The 9,793-nt window shown below is 38.0% G+C and overlaps 1 pseudogene; it reads left to right on the top strand.

The window, feature by feature from the left end:
• Positions 1-336: 336 nt before the first annotated feature.
• LOC121917306 lies at positions 337-770 on the top strand (annotated as a pseudogene).
• Positions 771-9,793: the final 9,023 nt, after the last annotated feature.

The raw sequence follows: 9,793 nt of genomic DNA, 5'->3' as shown, positions 1-9,793 counted from the left end.
CTATGAAGATGTCCTTCACCAGAATGCTCTTTCCTTCTCTTCTTCATTGTTGATTCATTGAGTGGGTTTGTCATTTCACTTAGCTCTGGTGTCCCTGTCCTGTTAGTTTATGGAGTCGGGGAAGATTTGAATCACTAAATCCTGTAAATAAATTAATTTTTGTATTAAACAAAGGCATTCAATTCCATTCAAGGTTTAAACAGTTGACATCTGCAGAAGTCATCTTTTTGCCTCACTACAATGTTCTTCTGATACCAACGTCATAAGACAACATTTTCTGGGCTAACAAAGACTTACAGAGAAGGCTAAATATCTTACAAAACTGGAGAGTCAAAAATGGTACCTTGTAAGGGTAAGGAAAAGAAAGAAGAACAAGATTGCTGAAGGAGAAAATGTGTTTGGAGTCTGCCACATCTTTGCTTCTTTCAATAACACTTTTACCCATAACTGGCCTGTCTGGCAAAGAAATTATCTGTTGGCTAACTGGTGGCATGAAAGTGAAAGCCAAAAGAGATGAGTCTTCTCCTCATGCCACTATGTTGGCAGCCCACTATGTAGCCCAAAGGTGCAAGGAGCTGGGAATCACTGCCCTTCACATCAAGCTGAGAGCTACAGGAGGAAACAGGATAAAGACTCCTGGAACTGGAGGCCAGTCAGCCTTGAGAGCTCTGGCTCGATCTGGCATGAAGATTGGGCATATTGAAGATGTCACCTCCATTCCTTCAGACAGCACCTGTAGAAAGGACAGTCGCCATGGTTGTCATCTGTAAACAGAGGCTGTTGATTTTCATCATTTAAGATTTCCAATAAATTTTCTGTTCTCATTTGTTCTCCTAAAAAATACCTTATGAAACTAACACTGAACCATGGCAGTTTAAGTCGTGTTAACCTGGATTATTTCTGCAGTGTGGATGCAGAAGTTAAAAGGCACTTCTTCCAAGCCCTGAAGTCTCTCCTGGTCTGCCAGGTGGAGTGAAGTGGACTGGAAGCACATATGACAAAGGGAGGGTCAATACTGAAAAGTCTAGAAGCTGCATTACCTCCCTCTTAATTGCAGTGGGCTACACCCCCAACCCGTGTTCATCTCCTTATATACCCATGCTTCCAATATCACTCAAATTGGTTTTAAATGAAAAAGACCACACAGAGTCTTTGAGGCAGTTTTAACATGGCTTTGCCTCCCCATGCCTATTTTAGATTAGAGGGTTTCAGAACTGGAAGTGATCATATGTAACCTAAAATAGGTCTGGGGGGCAAACATGTGATAAAATTGCCCCCCACATGCTTTAGAGCAGATGTCTCAAGAAGGGTTGTCTAGAACCTCTATGAGAGGTCACTAGGGGTTCCCCAAAAGATTTTTAAAAAATAAAATAAAATAAAATGAGCTGTAGATATGGTAAGTTTTATGTAGTGGTTCCCTGAGAATTACAAATTATTTCAACAGTTCATTCAGTCTATGAGAAAGGCTTTTCTAAAGAGTGTGAACAGTCTTTTAAAGTTAATAAAAGTGTGTGTGTGTTGAAAGTGCAGACCCCTGGGACTGCGCTGGGATTTGGATGCTCACTTTGCATATCCCTGAAATACGAAACACTGTTTTTCCTCAGTGTGGTGCTGACATCCATTTTCAGCCTGATTGCTGTAGGCCAAAAGCAGTTCAACGGCTGGTGGAGACAGAGAAAATGCTTCCTGTTTATCTGTATAATTGCTGCCTGAAAGCCACTAAAAGGATTGTTTCACACCACAATGTCTTTTCAAAGAAACTTGTCATCAGGGAGAGAGATATTTGACAGGAAATGTTTTCAAAGGAAGACAGTATTTTCAAACTCAAAAAACATTTCCTTGAATTTTTATTTCTCACTTTAGCCATTCATTCTGTTTTATAATCAGTGCAAAGGGAAAACCAAACAGTCACAGCTCCATGTTAACAAGGAAGTACTTTCTGGAAAATAAATTGATCACATTTCCCAAAATCATACTCAGCCTTGTAATCTTGAAAGCTAACCCTTAGTAGGGCTTCTAATCATGAGGAATCCATGTTCACTGTAGAAAATCAAGCCACAAAATAGTAAAGAAATCTCTGTGTGTGTGTGTGTGTGTGTGTGTGTGTGCAAATAATAATAATAACAATTTGTATCTCGCTTTTTCACAAGGGAATCAAAGTGGATTCCAACAGTATAAATAAAACATCAAACAATTAAAAATTACAATTTAAACACCCCCAAACCCAAGCCCTCCCCATCATAAAAACAGTGATAAACCTCTAAAAAAGATTAAACATAAAAAAAATTAAATGTCCAATATGAATGTGTGTGTGTGTGTATATATATATCATTATAGTTAATGATATTTTATCTTATATACAGTGGATTAGATCAAGAATCAGATCTAGAACAGAGCTATTGAAATCATGATTACATTAAATCCCATTGATTTCAGTGGGCCTGCTCCTAGTATAATTGAATCTGGATTGAATTTACAAAAACAAATGCAACTCTTAATCAGTGTAAAATATATTTTTGCATGTTTATTTAATTGGCAATAATCTCTCTTTTAAATTGCAGGTAATTTTTATGTTGTGTAATGAGACTAAATTTAAACATTGTGGGAACAATCCTAGTGACAGAGCCAAACAAACAGGCAGCTGATGTTGACCAGGAGCCAAAAACATGCTATCAAGCCAATGGCCAGCACTATACATCCAAACCACAGAACAAATTTACAGCGCTTTATAAAGGTTAATAATAATAATAACAAGTCAGAGCAAGTATAGATTATCTTTGCCAATGTGAATAAGAATTTAAACCTTTCCAGTTAGGAGAGCCAATGTGATCTGATCTGGATCAAGTGAACTCTTTGGTATCATTGCCTGTATGTTACCTTCTTTGTCCTCACCTATCTTGTATTAAATTTGAACAATCCAGCATTTCTGGAGCCAAAAGGAGACTTCGGCCAGCATCCTGTTAGTGACTGTAATGATCCTGCTCCTGCTCCTGAGCAGGATGGGACTCTTGAAGATCCTCTAGCTGCCATCATCCACTAATTTATCCCACAAGATTCAGTACCTCATTGGGAAGTTATTAAAGGTTTTAACATGCCCTCCTCCCCACAAAATCTCAGATGGTCAGGAAATAGTTGGAGGCTGGACTCACATTGGCTGTGAGCACATCATTAACCCTTTATTTACCTGGAGGAGAGACTATATCTTTCAGTTGTGTTGCCCAGAAAATGGAAGAAACCATATTCACAGTGACACACTAATGTGTAAACTGCACTATGCCTGCAGAGTGTTTGTTTTCAATGTGCAATGGTTGTATCATTGACAGCAACAGGAACGCATGCAGTTTCACACTGATGTTCAGAGTGTAGTATGTAAATTATGACAGCCATGTACATTGATGTCTAAAGCTTATTCAATGTGCTATGTTGCTATCCTGTATCAGGGCTGTGTAGTAGAAGCGGAACATAACTCCACTCATTGTTTTTTATATTATGCAGTAGAGGTGTAGGATCTCTGCCTTAACAAACAGGATTTTGGCTACAGACATATCTTTTATTCAGTTCCTACTTGCATCTCTATTTAATCTTAGTCCCCACTTCACCTTAGATGGCCAGGTATATACACTATTATAGCATAGCCATGCTGGTTGGGCATTCTGGCAGTTTTAGTTCAAAAAGTAACTTTTCAAAATTCTACATTTTGAAAAGGTGTCTGCTGCAACTGCACATTAAAAGGCAACCATTGCTGCTTAGCCCATGTAAATGGTAAATGAGTCTTATGGATGGTCTCCAAATGTACACCACAGGTAGTGCCCATTGCCTCATGCCCATTTGAGTAAGATACCATGTGTGTGATGCATTTCTGAAAACTAGCTCATACAAGGTCTTCTAGCTCTTTCAAGTGCTTGCTGCAAACCAAAGAGAATAACTGGCATACTTAGCAGAGACATCTTGCCAAGATTTTCTTTTCTTTTCTTTTTTCTTCCTTCCTTCCTTCCTTCCTTTCTTTTCTTTTTTTTTTTTTTTTTTTTTTTTTTTTTGGACAACTCTCTAGGAAATGTATAGGAAGTGTGCAAGACAGTTTCATCTTCCCCATTTATTGATATCACCAGGCTTAATTAGGAGAAGTCTTCAGTAGACTGGGATTGTCATGAGTGGCAATTTCACACTTTGATTTGGCTGTTTGTTGAAATGCAGTATTGGTCAGGGGCGGGCAGAAAAATCTCAGTGGCTTATAGCAGATCTGCAAGTTAACAACAGCAATTACAGTCATCTCCCCTCCCCTCAAAATAGGAGGAAATGAAGAAAAATTGCAGAGAGAGAACCAAGAATAAATGTGAAAGGGCTGGAAGTTAATTTCTTACACTTCTACCCAGAAAATTGCAACAAGGGATATGCACCCCAGAACAGGGACAGGAAGGGCTCAAGTACTCTTAAGATGAGGCTGGGGGCCTGTCCCTTCAATGATTAGGCAAAATTCAAGGCTCCTGTGTAATTGAACCCCCTTAGGAAGCATCAATTCGAAGTGCACCAAGTGATCAAGCACTAAAAATATATTAATTATTGTATCTGAACTCCCCCAAGGAATAGCAAAGGCTGCATGTAGTCTACTCTACTTGGGAGAAAACTATAATTAACACATGGAGTGAATTTCCAATTTCGGATTGGGCATGTAACAGTCAAGGACAATTAATCTGATTGTATCCCCAGGTACTGTGAATTTATCCATGCTCCTTTAAAGGAGCCCTGGTGGCACAGTAGTTAAGTGCCAGTACTGCAGCCACAACATTGAGAATTCAATCCTGAGGGCTCCAGGGTTGACTTAGCCTTCCATCCTTTCATAGGTTGGTAAAATGAGTACCCAGCTTGTTGGGGGCAATTGGCTAACATGTTGAAAACGACTGAAAGACAGCTTAGTTCAGTATGAAGAGGTATAGAAATGTAAATGCTATTGCTATTGCTCCTTTAAAGCCATCCAAGATCCAAAACACACTGCAGAAATAATACAGTTTGAGACTACTTTAACTGCCCTGCCTCAATGCTAGGGAATTCTGGAAACTGTAGTTTTGTGAGACATTGAGCCTTCTCTGTCAGAGAGCTCTGGTGCCATAATAAATTACAATTCCCAGGATTCCCTAGCACTGAGCCAGGGGAGGTAAAGCAGTCTCAAACTGGATTACTTCTGGAGTCTGTTTTGGACCCAAGTTGGCAATCATCACTATATCCTGTGGCAGCAACTTCTATAGTTTAAGTATGTATGGGCTGTATGAGGAAGTACCTACTTTTTTATTTGTCCTGAATTACTCACCATCCAGTTTGAGCGAACAACTTTGGCTTTAGTATTATGAGAGATGCATAATTTTAAACATCTCTATAATGTCTCAATAATGTCTCCCCTTACTCTCCTTTTTCCTAAACTAAAAGGCCATAAAGATTACAACCTATAGGTAAGTTGCTTCAGTCCCTCAGTCATTTTACTTGCCCTTTTCTGCACCTTTTCCATCACCACAATATCCTTTTGAGGTGTGGTGACCAGAACTATACACAGTACACTGTATTCCAAATGTGGCTACACCATGGATTCTATAAGGACAGCATGATAATGATGGTTTTATTTCTGATCCCTTTTCTAATTATGCCCAGTGGGGAACTTAGCTGCTTTTCTCATGCATTTCCTTGATATTTTCATAGCAACGCCAGCCATGATCCTCAGATCCTTTGGCCAATAGTTGCCAGCTCAGATCCTGTCATTAATTTTGGCTTTTCATCCCAAGAAGTATCACTTTGCACTTCTTTTTGCTGACTTTTCATGTAATAAATAATCAATAATAAACTTTTTATTTATATCCCACTTTTTTGTCTGGACAATCAAAGCGGCGTACAAGTTAAAATGAAAACAGTACATACCCAATATTTCCCACCCCCTTAAAAAGGAATTAAACAATTAGAATTAAAACACCTAAAAACATTAAAACATAGATATTTTAAAACAGTTAGCTAAACAGTAGGCAGAGCCAAACACATATGGAGATGACAATACAATGGTACTATGTTAAAGCCCATTCTTCAGGTATGGAGAAATACATTGTAATTCTTCACAATATCTTTTTGTTTTCATTCCCCTACATATTTCAATGTTATTAGCAAACCTGGCCACCCCACTATACAATCTTAACTGAAGGTTTTGCAAAAGGAGAGTGTGTACACCTCTATCTTGACAGACATGGTTAGCATTTTCTTTTGAGAGCATTTTGTCTGCATCCCTGTATATTCCTTGAGGGCATGAACTAGCTTGTTGTTATTATTATATGTAAGTTGCTCTTTTTAAACTGAGGAGTACAGCAAAATAAATCTGATTTAAATAAATAATACCAAATAAATAATAAAAGAAATTTCTTGGTATGAGCTATGTGCTGTTTTTTAATTAGATTATATGTCTGCACTGATGCAATATTTTGCATTTGGCTCCAGCTGGTCCCTAGGATTTACTGTAAAAATCCTGAAATATGGTTCCCTGAAGTGCAGCCATCCCTACTATAAGGCCTTATTGAGGTATTCAGTAATAAAGTGATCAACTTTTTTTCACTTTGCTGAGAGCCCATGGGATGTATGTATACCATTTTAATTAATGAATTCATGCATTTATGAATGAATGTTCTCTGAAGCTTTTTCAGAGAGAACAGAAATCAAGACAGAAATAACCTTTAGCATAGAGCATTTTTCGTCAGTCAGGCACAAATCTTCAAGGATGGATGAGATATCCTGGATCTGGGGGGGGGGCAGAAATTGTTATTCACAGAGCAGTGATATTTTTCTTTCTTTTTTGTTGCATTCTCATCTACAAAGAGCAGGAAAGTAATTTGTGGCCTTTTGTATCTTTAATGCAGGACAGGGCTTAGTCATTACAGAAGGAGATAGATGGGTTCAGCATAGGTCAGTACTCCAGGGCAATTTGTTAATTAGGAATCCACATAGCTGTGGTCAGGTGGAGCTTTCAAGACAACATGCTGATAAAGGGAGGATTCTAGTATAAAGAACTCTTACTTTTAGATACCAGTATTAACGTGATTATTGAAGAGTACTGACATTGTATAATAGGGAAACAGCTCCATTTCCCATTCCCTCCAATGATCAGATGTCAACTGCAAAGGTAGAAAAAAAGATCCTTAATGGCATCATTGCCACTCTCTTTGACACATTTGTTTATTCAAGTAGGATCTGGCTCTTAATTGACCAACCTTTTGAGTTATCCATTGTGATGCTAGAAAGGTGCAAAATTGCCTTTATTGAATTAGACTAGCCTCTCCTCAACTGGATACACTCCTGATGTGTGAGAATACAAAATCCATCATCCACCATGGCCATTATTCACATGAATTTAATTCTCCAGACAGGTAAATTCACACACTGGGACCAGAACACCTGAGGCTGGGGCAATTGTCTAAGAACCACAGAATCATAGAGTTGGAAGAGACCACAAGGGCCATCCAGTCCAACCCCCTGCCATGCAGGAACTCAAAGCACCCCCAACAGATGGCCATTCAGCCTCTGCTTAAAGACCTCCAAGGAAGGAGACTCCACCACACTCCAAGGGAGTTTGTTGCACTGTCGAACAGCTCTCACTGTCAGGAAGTTTCTCCTCATGTTGAAGAGTTAAGAAGAAGCTTGCTTGCTCCAATGAAAGCCTTATCTAGTGCAGCATCTTGTGATTCAGACATGGCTGTTAATAGGTTGGCTTCAGCTAGTTCCATTATACTGACAGTATACTCTGTAGTACAGCAGAGGATTCCCCAGTGGAATAAGGAAAAGGACAATTTTCAAATAATCCTCCCAACATCCCCAAAACCCTGCTACTTGATTTGTCCAAATATTCATGGAAGAGTAGATATCTAAATCTTCAAGCTATACATCAGTTACAAAAGGCTTTGAATGTTGAAGTGACTTTGTGGACATTAATGAGCAATTTTGCATCTGTCAAAGTCCTAAAAGAAAGCCTTTGAGAGAGAAGTAAAGCTGAAATTGCCTTTTAAAAAACCTACCTCAGATACAAACTATGAGCTGCATTATTATCAGGTAGAGAGATGCTCTGCATATAAATTAAGCAGATGTGGTAATACAATGCAATCCTTGCCAATAGGAAATCATTTTGTTTCTCCATATTGTATCCTAGAAGTGACCTCTTGTCAAGTAACGCATCAGGACAATCACTCAAGTTATGCTTGTTAAAGGGAAATACATTAAGAAAAGAGGAAGACCATACTACTGGTGGTCTTATACACTACAGGTTATTTAGCTGTAACTACAATCAATTTAGCATGTTTATTTCTTTAAAATGAACTATAATTTCTTATTACCTAAACAATCAATGGGTTTACTGTAATCTGTAAAGCACAATTTTCTTCTGATTTTCTTCTGAAAGTTTTTGGTGCATTCCATTATCCAATGTATGTTTGCAATATGATCCCAAGTGCTTCTTTCTTTTCTAAACCAATCTTGGACAGCTAGGATTTCTTACTCCATACACTCTAAATATGATCCCAAGTGCTTCTTTCTTTTCTAAACCAATCTTGGACAGCTAGGATTTCTTACTCCATACACTCTAAAAGTCTTCCTTGTAAAATCTGGAGCATCACTTTGTTTCCATGGGAAATCAGTGCAATAGTCCAATGGTTACTACACTTTTGGTGTCCCGTTTCTTGGGAGCTGGGATGTAGATTGAGTTTTGTTTCTAGGCTATTGTTTTGTTTTCCATATTTGTTGACCAAAAAAAAAAAAGGAATTGGAATGGATTCTGTTTCTGTAGCCTGAAATATCTCTATTGATATGTCATGTGTACCTGGTGATTTATTTCTTCCAAGCACTTTTCCATTTCTCTTTCTAAGACAAAGGATTCATCCCCAAATGGTTCATCCTGGAAGGAATTTGTCATTGTTCCATCACTTCTAAAGTTTCCCAGTATATTGCTTCAGTATATATTTATTTCATCTTAGTCATACAATGTCTTCCCTTCTGAGTCACGCAGCACCCATATTCTTCATTAGAATTCCCTCCAAATTTCTTGGATCATGAAGAGAAGGTCTCTTGTTCTGAAATTTTGGACATTTTCTTCTATTTCTTGGCTTTAGTTGTTATAATGCTTCTCCTTGATCCTATGCAAAGTTCTCTCAACTGTTATATTCAGGAGCCTGTCACCTTTTACTTTTGCTTCTTATCTGTCCTTAATTGCTTGAAGAGTTTCATCTGTAATTCAATGTGGCTTTCTTTGTTTATGGCTAGAGATGGTGTCTTTTAGCATTCTTCCCTGACAATGTCTCTGGGTTCAGTCTGGAGTAATTCTGGTTCCCTGTCAATTAGACTTAGTAAGAGAAATCTGTCCTTTATATGGTCTTTAAATTCCACAGTGATGTTCTTTAAGTTGTATTTTGGCACAATGTTTTTCTCTTTACAACTATTGAAATACAAGTAAGGAAAGTATAGTGGAGAATTACAAGCTGATGTCACAGTTGAAACACAGCAGAAATTTTCATTAGAAATCATGGCACAGCTAACTCGATTTGTTTAGAAGCTATAATGAGGTTTGATTTGTATGATCTGTATGGCCATCTTTCTTAATGTTTCTTATTAATCTTTCTTAATAATAATTAATAATTAATAATTTGTTTTATTTATATACCGCTATTCCAAAGATCATAGCGGTGAACAGCAAGTAAGCTAATTAGCAAGTAAGCTAATTTGCCCCCAACAGTCTGGGTACTCATTTTAGCGACATCGGAAGGATGCAAGCCTGAGTCGAGCT

The sequence above is a fragment of the Sceloporus undulatus genome, unplaced genomic scaffold (genome assembly GCF_019175285.1).
Source record: "Sceloporus undulatus isolate JIND9_A2432 ecotype Alabama unplaced genomic scaffold, SceUnd_v1.1 scaffold_14, whole genome shotgun sequence".
Taxonomy (NCBI): domain Eukaryota; kingdom Metazoa; phylum Chordata; class Lepidosauria; order Squamata; family Phrynosomatidae; genus Sceloporus; species Sceloporus undulatus.
Note: the sequence above shows the minus strand (reverse complement) of the source record. Positions and strands in the feature narration are given on the sequence as shown.